General features: G+C 46.7%; 1 pseudogene; it reads left to right on the top strand.

The window, feature by feature from the left end:
* The first annotated feature begins 53 nt into the window (after nt 1-53).
* Nucleotides 54-10,886, top strand: LOC101109998 (lysosomal-associated transmembrane protein 4A-like; annotated as a pseudogene).
* The last annotated feature ends 237 nt before the right edge of the window (nt 10,887-11,123 follow it).

Consider the following 11,123-nt stretch of genomic DNA (forward strand, 5'->3'; position numbering starts at 1 on the left):
CAATGCAGTCACTCACCCAGTAAATAGCATTTAGCCCAAGTGGACAGGCCACGATGGGGGTGCTGTAAGGAGTTCAAGATAAATGAATGTGGACCTCCACCACCACCAACCCAGAGAATCTGCATGTGAGTCCTTGAAAGTAAGTTGTGTTCAGCGACAAAAGGGAAGTTCCGTTCAGCTACCACTGGGATTCAAAAGGACAGCTTTCTTCTTATTGGGAACATCAAGAAAGGCTCCCTGGAAGAGGCAGCCTTTGAGACAGGCCCTCATAGATGAATAGGGTTTGAAATGACATATATGGGCATTGGGTGTTTCAGAAAAAGGGTACTGAGGAGGCAAAGGAATGGGAGTAAGAAAGCTTAGAGGAGGGTAGGTCAGACATTTGTCTGAAGTTCATGACCCATGAAGAAGAGTAATAGAGAGTAAGATCTTGGCAAAAACGTGATAACTTATCAGCCCTCCAAATTTTAATTGTCTCATTTATGAAATAAGAGTGATAAATCCAGCTTCCTGTTGAGTAGCCTCCCCTCTCTAGCCTTGTCTCCATTCCTTCTCCAAGCCGGAGTGATCTTTCTAAAATGCAAACATGAGCAAGCTAACCTCATCGTCATAGCACCCAGTAGGTCTCTGTAGCCTTCAGGAGCACCCTGGCATGACTCGTAGCATCTTCTGTGATCTCGCCCTCCTCAGCTCTCCATCCTCACCTGCCAGCACTAACTCCTCCACAGCAGGACTCGGGGTCATGTTAACACACATGCCCATCCTCACACCTTCACACACTCACTCCATGAAGGCACGGCGACTGCTCTCCTCTTCCACACACTGACCCCTAGGACCCTTCAAGCGCCATCTTTTCAGGAAGCTTTCTTCAGCCCACAGAGCACCTATTGTGACCGTATATTATGCTCCTTTACTTGTCTTTCTCGCTCCCCTTTCTCTCTGGTCTAGGATCCCCGGGTCTGGCTCAAGTCCTAGCACAAAGTGGGAATTCGGTTAATGCACATTGACTAGAAGGAAGGAAAGAAAGAAGAAAGGAAGGCAGAGAAGAAAGAGGAAGGGAAGGAGGAAGGAAGAAACTAAACAGATTATGTGGCTGAAAGGGTTTGATAAAGTAAGCCACCAATATTAAGTATAATAATATATTAATAGTGTGTTAGTTGCTCAGTGATGTCTGAGTCTTGTGACACCATGGACTGTAGCCCGTCAGGCTCCTCTGTCCACGGAATTCTCCAGGCAAGAATACTGGAGTGGGTTGCCATTTCCTTCTCCAGGGGATCTTCCCGACCCAGGGATCAAACCCAGGTCTCCTGCATTGCAGGCAGATTCTTTACCGTCAGAGCCACCAGGGAAGCCCAGTGTATTCATTAGAAATATGTAAACACTATGGATCATTTCTTCAATGAAATTATACTCCACTCAAGTTGAAAGAGTCCCTAAAGTTGAAGTGATGCCCATCTCCCCTGCAGACCACTTTCCCATGTCAACAGACTTGGTCTGGAGAGAATCTCAGGGCACGCTCAGCCTTTTTTCCTGTCTCAGATCAAGGGAGCCTGGCTTGACATTCAGACTCTGAACAAACTGGCCTCACCGGGGACGCTACCCCAACTCAATACTCACCTGTCCAGGCTCCTGTGGTAGCCTGCAAAAATGGTCTTTAATGACACAGGTCCTCCTTTTGAGTTATGATGATTTACTAAGAGTCCCCTCTTCCCCCTGCCTCTGGCCTCTGAGTGGCGCGCTAGGCGGCGAGGCGGGGGCAGTCCTCCTCAGAGCCGCCGTTAGACTCGAGGCGACTTGCGGTTGACCCCTGGGAAGAGGGAGCGGCTTCTGCGAAACCAGGCCGTCTGAGCCGTCTGAGGCGGCTTCCAGTTCGGCACCGGCTCCGAAGGCGCCCAGAGACCCCGCCGCTGCTGGGCAGCCGGGGGCGTTTGCTAGGCCCGCCGTCAGGCTCCTGAGGCTGCTTTCTGCGCTCTTTGCGCGGGTGGCGCCCCGTGCCGCGCAGCTGGAGGCCTCCCGGGTACTGCCCATAGGCCCAGTGCTCGCGGGCGCACCCCGCGTCGTGTCCATTTTGCTGCCTCTACCGGTGTTTCCTTTACTGGCTGATGTGACTTGCATGCATTGGAGCAGGAAATGGCAGCCCACTCCAGTGTTCTTGCCTGGAGAATCCCAGGGACGGGGGAGCCTGGTGGGCCGCCGTCTATGGGGTCGCACAGAGTCGGACATTCATGCACTGGAGCAGGAAATGGCAGTCCACTCCAGTGTTCTTGCCTGGAGAATCCCAGGAACGGGGGAGCCTAGTGGGCTGCCGCCTATGGGGTCACACAGAGTCGGACACGACTGAAGCTACTTAGCAGCAGCAGCAGCAAGAGTCATCTATGGGCAAAGCACCTGGCTTCGCCATGTGGGGGATGAGAGAGGGAAATCGATGTCAGCCCCCAGGGAAAATGAAACCAGAAGGCTGGCCACACGGGGCCCCTCTAGGATCCAGCCTTTGCACCAGAGGCGAAAGGAAAAGAGGGTGGCAGAGGATGAGATGGTCGGATGGCATCACTGATTCAACGGACATGAAATTGGGCAAACTCTGGGAGATGGTGAGGGACAGGGAGGCCTGGCATGCTGCAGTCCATGGGGTTGCAAGAAATCAGACTCGACTTAGGCACTGAACAACAACAAAGAAGCCCAAGGGTGGAGTCAAGGGTGGGGTTGAAAGAGAGAGAGGCCAGAACAGGGTGTAGCCTTACCATGTGGGTCAGTGGCACTGATGAAAGCCTGGGGGTCTGCTAGGCAATGTTCTGGCTCTGTTCTTGGATCAGCATTGATTAAATAGCCTGGCTAGCTTGGCTGGGGCTGAGGTCTCCCTACTTCACACATGGCTCCTCCCTTCATTGCCCTACACACACACACACACCTACACACACACACACACACACACACACACACACTCATACACACACAAGAGAGACAATGAACTCTGCTCAGAAACCATGAATAGACCCCTTGTTGCAGGAAAGGGGGGCCAAGGGCTAGGCTGGGCTGGGCAGCCCCAGCCCCTCCCATTTGCTAACTGGAAGCTTAGAAACAGAGAAAAAGGTTACAAGGAGGAGGGGAAGCCAGCTCCTGTTGCTTAGCAACCGGGTCCCTTGTGCCAAAAAGTGTGCCCCATGCATGCTGGCATAATACCCTCCCCCTTCCTGCTGACAGGGCTGTATTCAGGAGACTGACATCAGCATTTGTTGAAATGTTTCTGAGCCCTGCAGATGAGATCTTACCTCTGTGTGGGTTGGCTTTCCCAGCAGTCTGGGGCTGTCTCCGTGCTGCAGTTGGGATGATGACAAGGAACCTGTCACCTCTCTTCTCCGGGCTGCGCTTGTCACCCCAATGCCAGGGAAATGGGCCCCCTCCGCCTCACTGCCCTGGGAACCAGCTGCTAGAGGAGACTTCAGTGCCATGTTGCTTCAAAGCACGAGGATGGGCTAAACACACCTGGGAGCCACATCTGTTTAGCCAAGGAGGCAGAAGAGGTCCCAGGGAAAGGAAAGGCTAGTGTGGCTCCTCCTCCTCCAATGCCTCTCAAAGATTCCTCAGATGGGACAGTTAAGAAGATGGGTTTTACAGTCAGCCTTCATCCAACCCCACTTCTGCTCCTTCCCTTACCCAGCCTCACCTGTAAAGTTATGATCATAGTACCTGCCTCATAGAGCTGATGCTGGAATTAAATGAGTTACTGGGTATCAAACTCAGCTATTGAAGATAAAACTTTTAGCAGACTTCCTTGGTGGTACAGTGGATAAGAATCCGGTCTGCCAATGCAGGGGACATGGGTTCAGTCCCTGGACAGGGAAGATCCCACATGCCGTGGAATAACCAACCCACCCGCCACAACTACTGAAGCCCTTGCAGCCAGAGCCTGTGCTCCACAACCTGAGAAGCCTCCCCAAAACGGGAAGCCTGTGCGCCACAGGCACTGCAACTAGAGAAAGCCCAGGCGCAGCAAGGGAGACCCAGTGCAACCAGAATACATCAATACTTGATCTTTCAAATATATTTTTAAAATTCTTGTAGCTTTGTATCTCCTGTCTAACATAGACTCTGTGTGAATATTAGCTGCTATTACGGTATCATCATTCTCATCATCACACAGAAATCTCCACACACAATGCAGTGAAGAGACAGAGGTCAGCTATGAGCCAGTCACAGAAGCAGGAGAACACGACGGCTGGAGCTGAGAAGCCTTTGGCCAGGCACTGAGGTCTCCAGACAATACTCTTCAGCCTACATACGTGAATACTTCCTGTATGTCAGGAACTAACCTGGGCCTGGGGAACGATAAGTCACAGTTAGGAGCTTGCAGTCTGGGAAGAGAGATGGGAACAGATATAAAGAACTGTTTTTGTGAAAAGTGAAATAACGGAGGCATGAACACAGAGGTTCAGGAGAATGATGGGATAGCTTACTCCTTACCCAGAGGACCCAGAGATATCTTCACAATGGAGGAGATATTTGAGCTGAATTTCTGAGAAATGAGAAGGCAATCACATAGAAAAGCATTTCAAGTATAGTCCAAGGGATACCAGTGAAATGGCAGAGTAAAGGCTCTCAAAAATTGTCTCCTCCATAACAATGAGAAAACTGGCCAAAAATTTGTCAGAATCCACTTTTTTAGAACTCTGGAAAATAATCAAAGGCAAAAGCTATGACCAACTTAAACAACATATTAGAAAGCAGAGACATTACTTTGCCAACGAAGGTCCGTCTAGTCAAAGCTTTGATTTTTCCAGTAGTCACATATGGATGTGACTACATAAGGAAGGCTGAGCGCCAAGGAATTGATGCATTTAAACTGTAGTGTTGGAGAAGACTCTTGAGAGTCCCTTGGACTGCAAGGAGATCAAAGCAGTCAATCCTAAAGGAAATCAGTCCTGAATATTCATTGGAAGGACTGATGCTGAAGCTGAAGCTCCAATACTTTGGCCACCTGATGCGAAGAACTGATTCATTTGAAAAGACCCTGATGCTGGGAAAGATTGAAGACAGGAGGAGAAGGGGAGGACAGCAGACGAGATGGTTGGATGGCATCACTGACTCAATGGACATGAGTTTGAGCAAGCTCGGGGAGATGGTGATGGACAGGGAAGCCAGGCGTGCTGCAGTCCATGGGGTTGCAGAGAGTCAGACATGACTCAGCGACTGAACTGAACTATATCAACATGGGAAGAGATTATTAGAGAAAAATGAGAGACCACAGCTAACAGCATACTCAGTGGTGCAAACCTAAAATCTTTCTTCCAAGATCAGTAACACAAGGATGCCCACTATTGCCACTTTTATTCAACATAATATTGGATGTCAAATCATATTAGGCAAGAAAAAAATAATAAAAGGCATCCAAATTGAAAAGGAAGAAGCAAAACTCTCCTTATTTGCATATAACATGATATTATATCTAGAAAATCCTGAAGACTATTAAAGCAAAAGATAATGGCATGGGTGTGCAGTTAGGGCAAATTCTAGACAAAAAATACAAAGAAACCAAAAACCCAACTGCCACTTCTGAAGAGCTGCTCCCTGCACACACCACAACCCTAAGGGGTAAGCAAAACACCTAAGCCACCCCTCCAACTTGACCCCTGGACATACCCCTACCCTCACCCCATATAAGAAACACTGCCCCTCAGGGAGCAAGCAAGTTTCGGAACCTGTTATTTGTTCCTGCTCCCTGCTGCTGCAGAAAGAGCCCCAGTAAAGACTTACCTGGAAACAAATGAATTTAGTAAAGTCTGAGTATAAAAAATCATTAAACAAAAATCTATTGTGTTTCCATATACTAATAATTAACTATCAGAAAGACAAGTTAGAAAAATTATCACATTTATAGTTGCATCAAAAAGAATAAAATGCCTAGGAATAAATTTAACCAAGGAGGTGAAATATTTGTACACAGGAAAGCCATAAGACATTGATTAAAAAAATTGTAAAAGACACAAAATTTGTGCTCATGGATTGGAAGAATTAATATTGTTAAAATCTTCATACTACCCAAATCAATCCAGAGTCAACGAAATCCCTATCAAATTTTCAATGGCATTTTTCACAGAAATAGAACAAGCAATCCTAAAAGTTGTATGGAACCACAATGACTCTCAAATAGTCAAAACAACCTTCAGAAAGAGGAATAAAGATGGAAGCATCGCACACCCTGATTTCAAACTATTTTACAAAGTTATAGTAATCAAAACAGTATCGCATTGGCATAAAAACAGACACACAGATCACTGGAACAGAATAGACAGCCCAGAAGGAAAACCATTGTCAATTCATTTGTGACAAAGGAGGCAAGAATATACAATGGGGAAGGATAACCTCTTTGGGCTTTCCTGGTGGCTCAGTGGGCAAAGAGTCTGCCCTGCAATGCAGGAGACCCAGGTTTCATCCCTGGGTCAGGAAGATCCCCTGGAAAAGGAAATGGCAACCCACTCCAGTATTCTTGCCCATGAAATCCCATGGACAGAGGAGTCTGGCGAGCTACAGTCCAAGGGGTTGCAAAAATTCAGACATGACTTAGCAACTAAACAACAACACAACATAGTCTTTTCAATAAATAGAGTTGGGAAAACTGAATAGCCATGTGTGAAAAATGAAACCAGATGCCTCTGTTACACCATACATGAAAATCAACTCTAAATTGATTATAGATTTATATTTAAGATCTGTTCCAAGAAGAAACAGGGGATGAGCTCCTTGACATTGGTCTTAGCAATGATTTCTTGTATTTGACACCAAAACTAAAGGCCACAAAAGCAAAAATGAAAAACTGGGACTACATAAAAGACTGCACGACAAAATAAAACCATCAGTAAAGTAAAAAGGCAACATGGAGAATGGGAGAAAATTTTGCAAATCATATATTTGATATATGATAAAATGTACAAAGAACTCGTACAACTCAATGGCAAAAAAAAAAAAAAAAAAAAAAAACCAGCTTAAAAATGGGCGGAGGATAGGGCCTCTTCCTGGCCATTCTCTCAGGCTGGCTGTCCAAGAAGTCTCTCGTCTCTCTCTCTCTGAAACTCCCTCCATCCAAGATGAGCCATTCTGGGTCACTCTGGCCATTCCGCTGGTTTGGACAGGATGCCTGCCTCTAGAGTGAGGTAGTGGGAGTGCAGGGTTCAGAATTTAAGAAGGTACTCACCAGCAAATCGAGTGTCGGCACCTGAATAACCTGAATGATGCTGTCTTAAATCAGGTGCCCTAGTGTGCTTAATCCGAAACCCACTGAAGCATAACCCCACTGTAATTTCACCCCAAAGATTCACATGTAGTCTCACCCTAGTCCTGGCCCTGCTCCCTGGCCTCCCCGCACTGATATTCCCTGACTCCGCTGGACCACCTCTCCAGATTAGCCTCCTCTTGAGCCTTGCTTTCTTGCTTTCTCTCCTCCATCAGATTCTACTCTTGAAAAAAAGAAAAAAAAAAAAACAAGGGCCTTTTGCAACCACCCTTCAGCTGGGACCTGATACCTCCAGAGAGAAAACACTGTGATCTTTCTCCCAAATGCAAATGCAAATATCCAAGTTCAAGTTATATGGAATTCTCATATGTATAAAGTTTTTTGAAAGAGACCGCTGTATCTACCATCTCTCTTATCAAGGGAGAAAGCTGATGCTCTGAAAAGCGAGTAAGTCATAGCACATTGGAGGCCATCCAAGCCCAGGTCTCCTGACATCTGGCCCAGGGTCTTCCCCACTCCCAAACATGCCCCACAAGCCACATATTCACTGCATGGGCAGGCTCCAAGAAAAGAAATCCTATCTGTGACTGCCACTCCAGCCAGTGCCTATGTAGTTCCAGCTTGATCATTATCTCCCCTTCGCATCTGCCAGTGAATGACAGCTTCAGCCTTTGTGGATTTAAGCCTGCCCATGATCTTCTCTGACTGCCTCCCCTGTGGATTTCCAACTTGCTTAGACGGCCTCCATAATTGCTCTCACTTTATCCTCTGGAGGGGGAAAGGTTGGTGCTCCAGGAGGAAAACATGTCTGGTGTCATGCCGGCTTGAGATTCTGGAACACTCTGTATATCCCCCTTAGTCCCATCTATCCCCCCTCTTTAGCTTCATCTATCAGCAATGAGTCCATCAACCTCACGGAGTCTCCATCTGTGGCATGGTCCACCTACACCCACAGTATCCCCACATCCCCTCAAATAGCCCCGCCTCCTTCAAGTTCTGTTTGGATCATCCCACCGAGGTTAGTTCAAGCCACCAGACCCTCTACTGCCATCCCACAGTCTAATGAGCCCCAAGCCCATCCCCTTCCATCCAACCCTCTGGAGAGTGTTTATCTCGATGAAGAAGTTAAATGAATGACTCCTAAGTCTAATAAGAAGGATGCTTTAATGAGCGAAAATTGGGAAAATGCTAGATCCAGCTAACTTATTCCAGACCATTATTGTGTATCAATAAATAGTGAAGGAAACCGCAAGTGTCTGTTGCCATATTGCTTGCTTTGAACACAAAGAAATAGATGAACGTGTATTTAGAAGGAAAAGAAATCTATGTGGTCTCATATGGTAATGAGCTGCTTACTTTCATCAGCATGCTGTCTCGGAGCACTCCCTTCTGTCTTGTTATTTTGCCTGAAGTCTAGAATAGGGGGTGCCCAAGCATTTCCAAGAGGGGAGGGCAGCCCCTCAGAAGGGTCCTGCAGGGCCTGGCATGCGTGTGTGCTAAGCCTCTTCAGTCATGTCCAACTCTGTGCGACGCTATGGACTGCAGCCCACCAGGTTCCTCTGTTCTTGCAATTCTCCAGGCAAGAATACTGGAGAGGGGAGTGACTTCTACTCACTAGCCCCCTCACTAGTCTTCTCCCCTCAGTAGCCCCTTTCCTCTGCAGCAAGAAATTTGACTTTTCTTTGGCAAATGGAAATCGTGAATATCTTGGGATCATCTTTGCCTGCTCCCAACTCCTTACCTTCCAGCAGTCATTCAAATAGGTCATCTCTCAAGTTTATGCCTTCTTCCAACTACCCCCAGCTAACCCCCGACCATCCACCAGCATCTTCCCCAGAGTGACTCTAACACCCACCCAGTTTGTCTCCTGCTTCTCATCTATCCCATTCTAATCAGTCTGTACCTTTACTCCTTCCTTTTCAGGAAATCTAGATGCTCAAGTATCAACATGAAAGGATAAAATAAATGAAAATGCACCCTTCTTTTTCCTACCATGCTGCCAAAGCAGCATTTCCCAGAGCAAATCTAAACAGGTTAAAAACCTACCATGGCTCTCAAGCTCCCATGATAAAAAGCATTCATTCATTTCCTCACTCATTCACTCAGCAAGTTTTTGTTGCTTCCTACCAAGTACCAGATATACCATTCTAGATTCTGGAGTTACATTAACGAACGAGTCAGGCAGAGCCCCTGCCCTCAAGGAGTTTACAGTCTAGTTGGGTCAAGCCAACAATTAGAGTGCCATCTCTGACAGGGAGGAACAAGATGTAATGGGAGCACCTAATGTGAATCCAGGGTGTTCTTAGCAGGGCACAGATGGTTTATTCCAAGTATATCCCACATACTTTTCTAGCCTAATTTTTTCTTTGCTTAACCCCTTTCGCATAAGCCAGTCTCCAGTCCTTCCTACACTAAACCACAGCACCTGTGTTCCTGCTGGCCTCTATTCCTGAAAGACCATCCCCCCTTTTACTAATTATTTTAGTCCACCAGTCAGCCAATATATATTTGCTGAGAATGTACTATGTGCCAAGCACTGTGCAAGCACCAAAGATACAATGCTGAGCAAAAATCACACTCAATCCCTGCTCCAAAGATAATGGGAAGAAACACACACGAACCAAAGGACCGCAGAAGGTGCTCAGTTACATCTGTGAGGAAGTGCTCTGGGAAGTACCAGGTGCAAAAGAGAGCTTCTCACAGACATAAGACGGAGTCTGAACCGTGTCCTCTGCATTGGCAAGTGGATTCCCATTAGACCACCAGTGAAGTCCTAGGCAGAGCCTTTAGAGTCAAGATAAAGACTGGGCCTTATCTTTAGAGCCACGGCAATCATTTTTCAAATGCAGCCCAGGAAGACTCGTCGTTTGGCTTGTACACAGTGACAGAGCTATCAATAACCAACGGCGGGGCGGAAGGCGTTTGTGAGGGGCCTGGCCAAGAAAGAGGCCCTCTGGATTCCCAGTGGTGTCCATGACTTTGGAGCGGAGCCTCAGTGACCAGTCCTATAGTACCTGATGCTGCGACTATTGCGATGTCCGCACCTGACGATCATCCTGGGGACAGGATACATGGTGCTCAACCTTTGATGGCAATGCTGCTGACCATGGAGGTAACACACCCAAACTCAATGCCAGCTGTCAACATTCAGTGTGAAGTCACTGGCAATTACTGTTCGTCCCAGAGAATGGCTGATAATGCCTGTGTTCTTTTTTGCTGTCTCTGTTCTTATGTTTACAATCAGTTTAATGCTGGTATGCGGAGGAATTTCTTATCAGTTGGGTTGGTTGATTCCGCTTTTCTGCTGCTGGCTTTTTTACTTTTTTCTCAGCTGCCTGGTTGCTATCAGTTCTCTCACTTATTTGCCAAGAATCAAAGACTCTCTGGATCAATTACCTTATTTTCCTATAAAGATAACCTCCTGGCATTGGACTCCAGCTGCCTCCTGTTCATTGTTCTTCTGTTCTTTGCCTTGTTCATCACTTTAAAGCTTATCTGATCAACTGTGTTAGGGACTGTTATGAATACATCAACAGCAACATGCCATAGATTGCTGTGTATCCAGCCTTTGAAGTACCTCCCCAGTAGGTTTTGCTAACCATAAAATGGCAGTGAAGATGCCTGGGAAAGAACCAAGCCTCCTTATATACCCGCCTGAAGAAATTCTGCTTTTGTCAATAAACCCTGTACCAGCTTTTTGTCCTGTTTATTTTACAGAATGCTGCAAAACAGGGCTCTTCATACATGTTTGATACAAAGTACATTTTCCTTTGTTCAAGTATTCATTTTCAAACACTGATAAGCTATTTGAATACGTATTAAATATCAGATTCTGTTGTTGTTGTTGTTAAGAATATTACATTTCAGTCATTTTTGAAGATTATCTAGGTTAAGC

The sequence above is a fragment of the Ovis aries genome, chromosome 15 (genome assembly GCF_016772045.2).
Source record: "Ovis aries strain OAR_USU_Benz2616 breed Rambouillet chromosome 15, ARS-UI_Ramb_v3.0, whole genome shotgun sequence".
Taxonomy (NCBI): domain Eukaryota; kingdom Metazoa; phylum Chordata; class Mammalia; order Artiodactyla; family Bovidae; genus Ovis; species Ovis aries.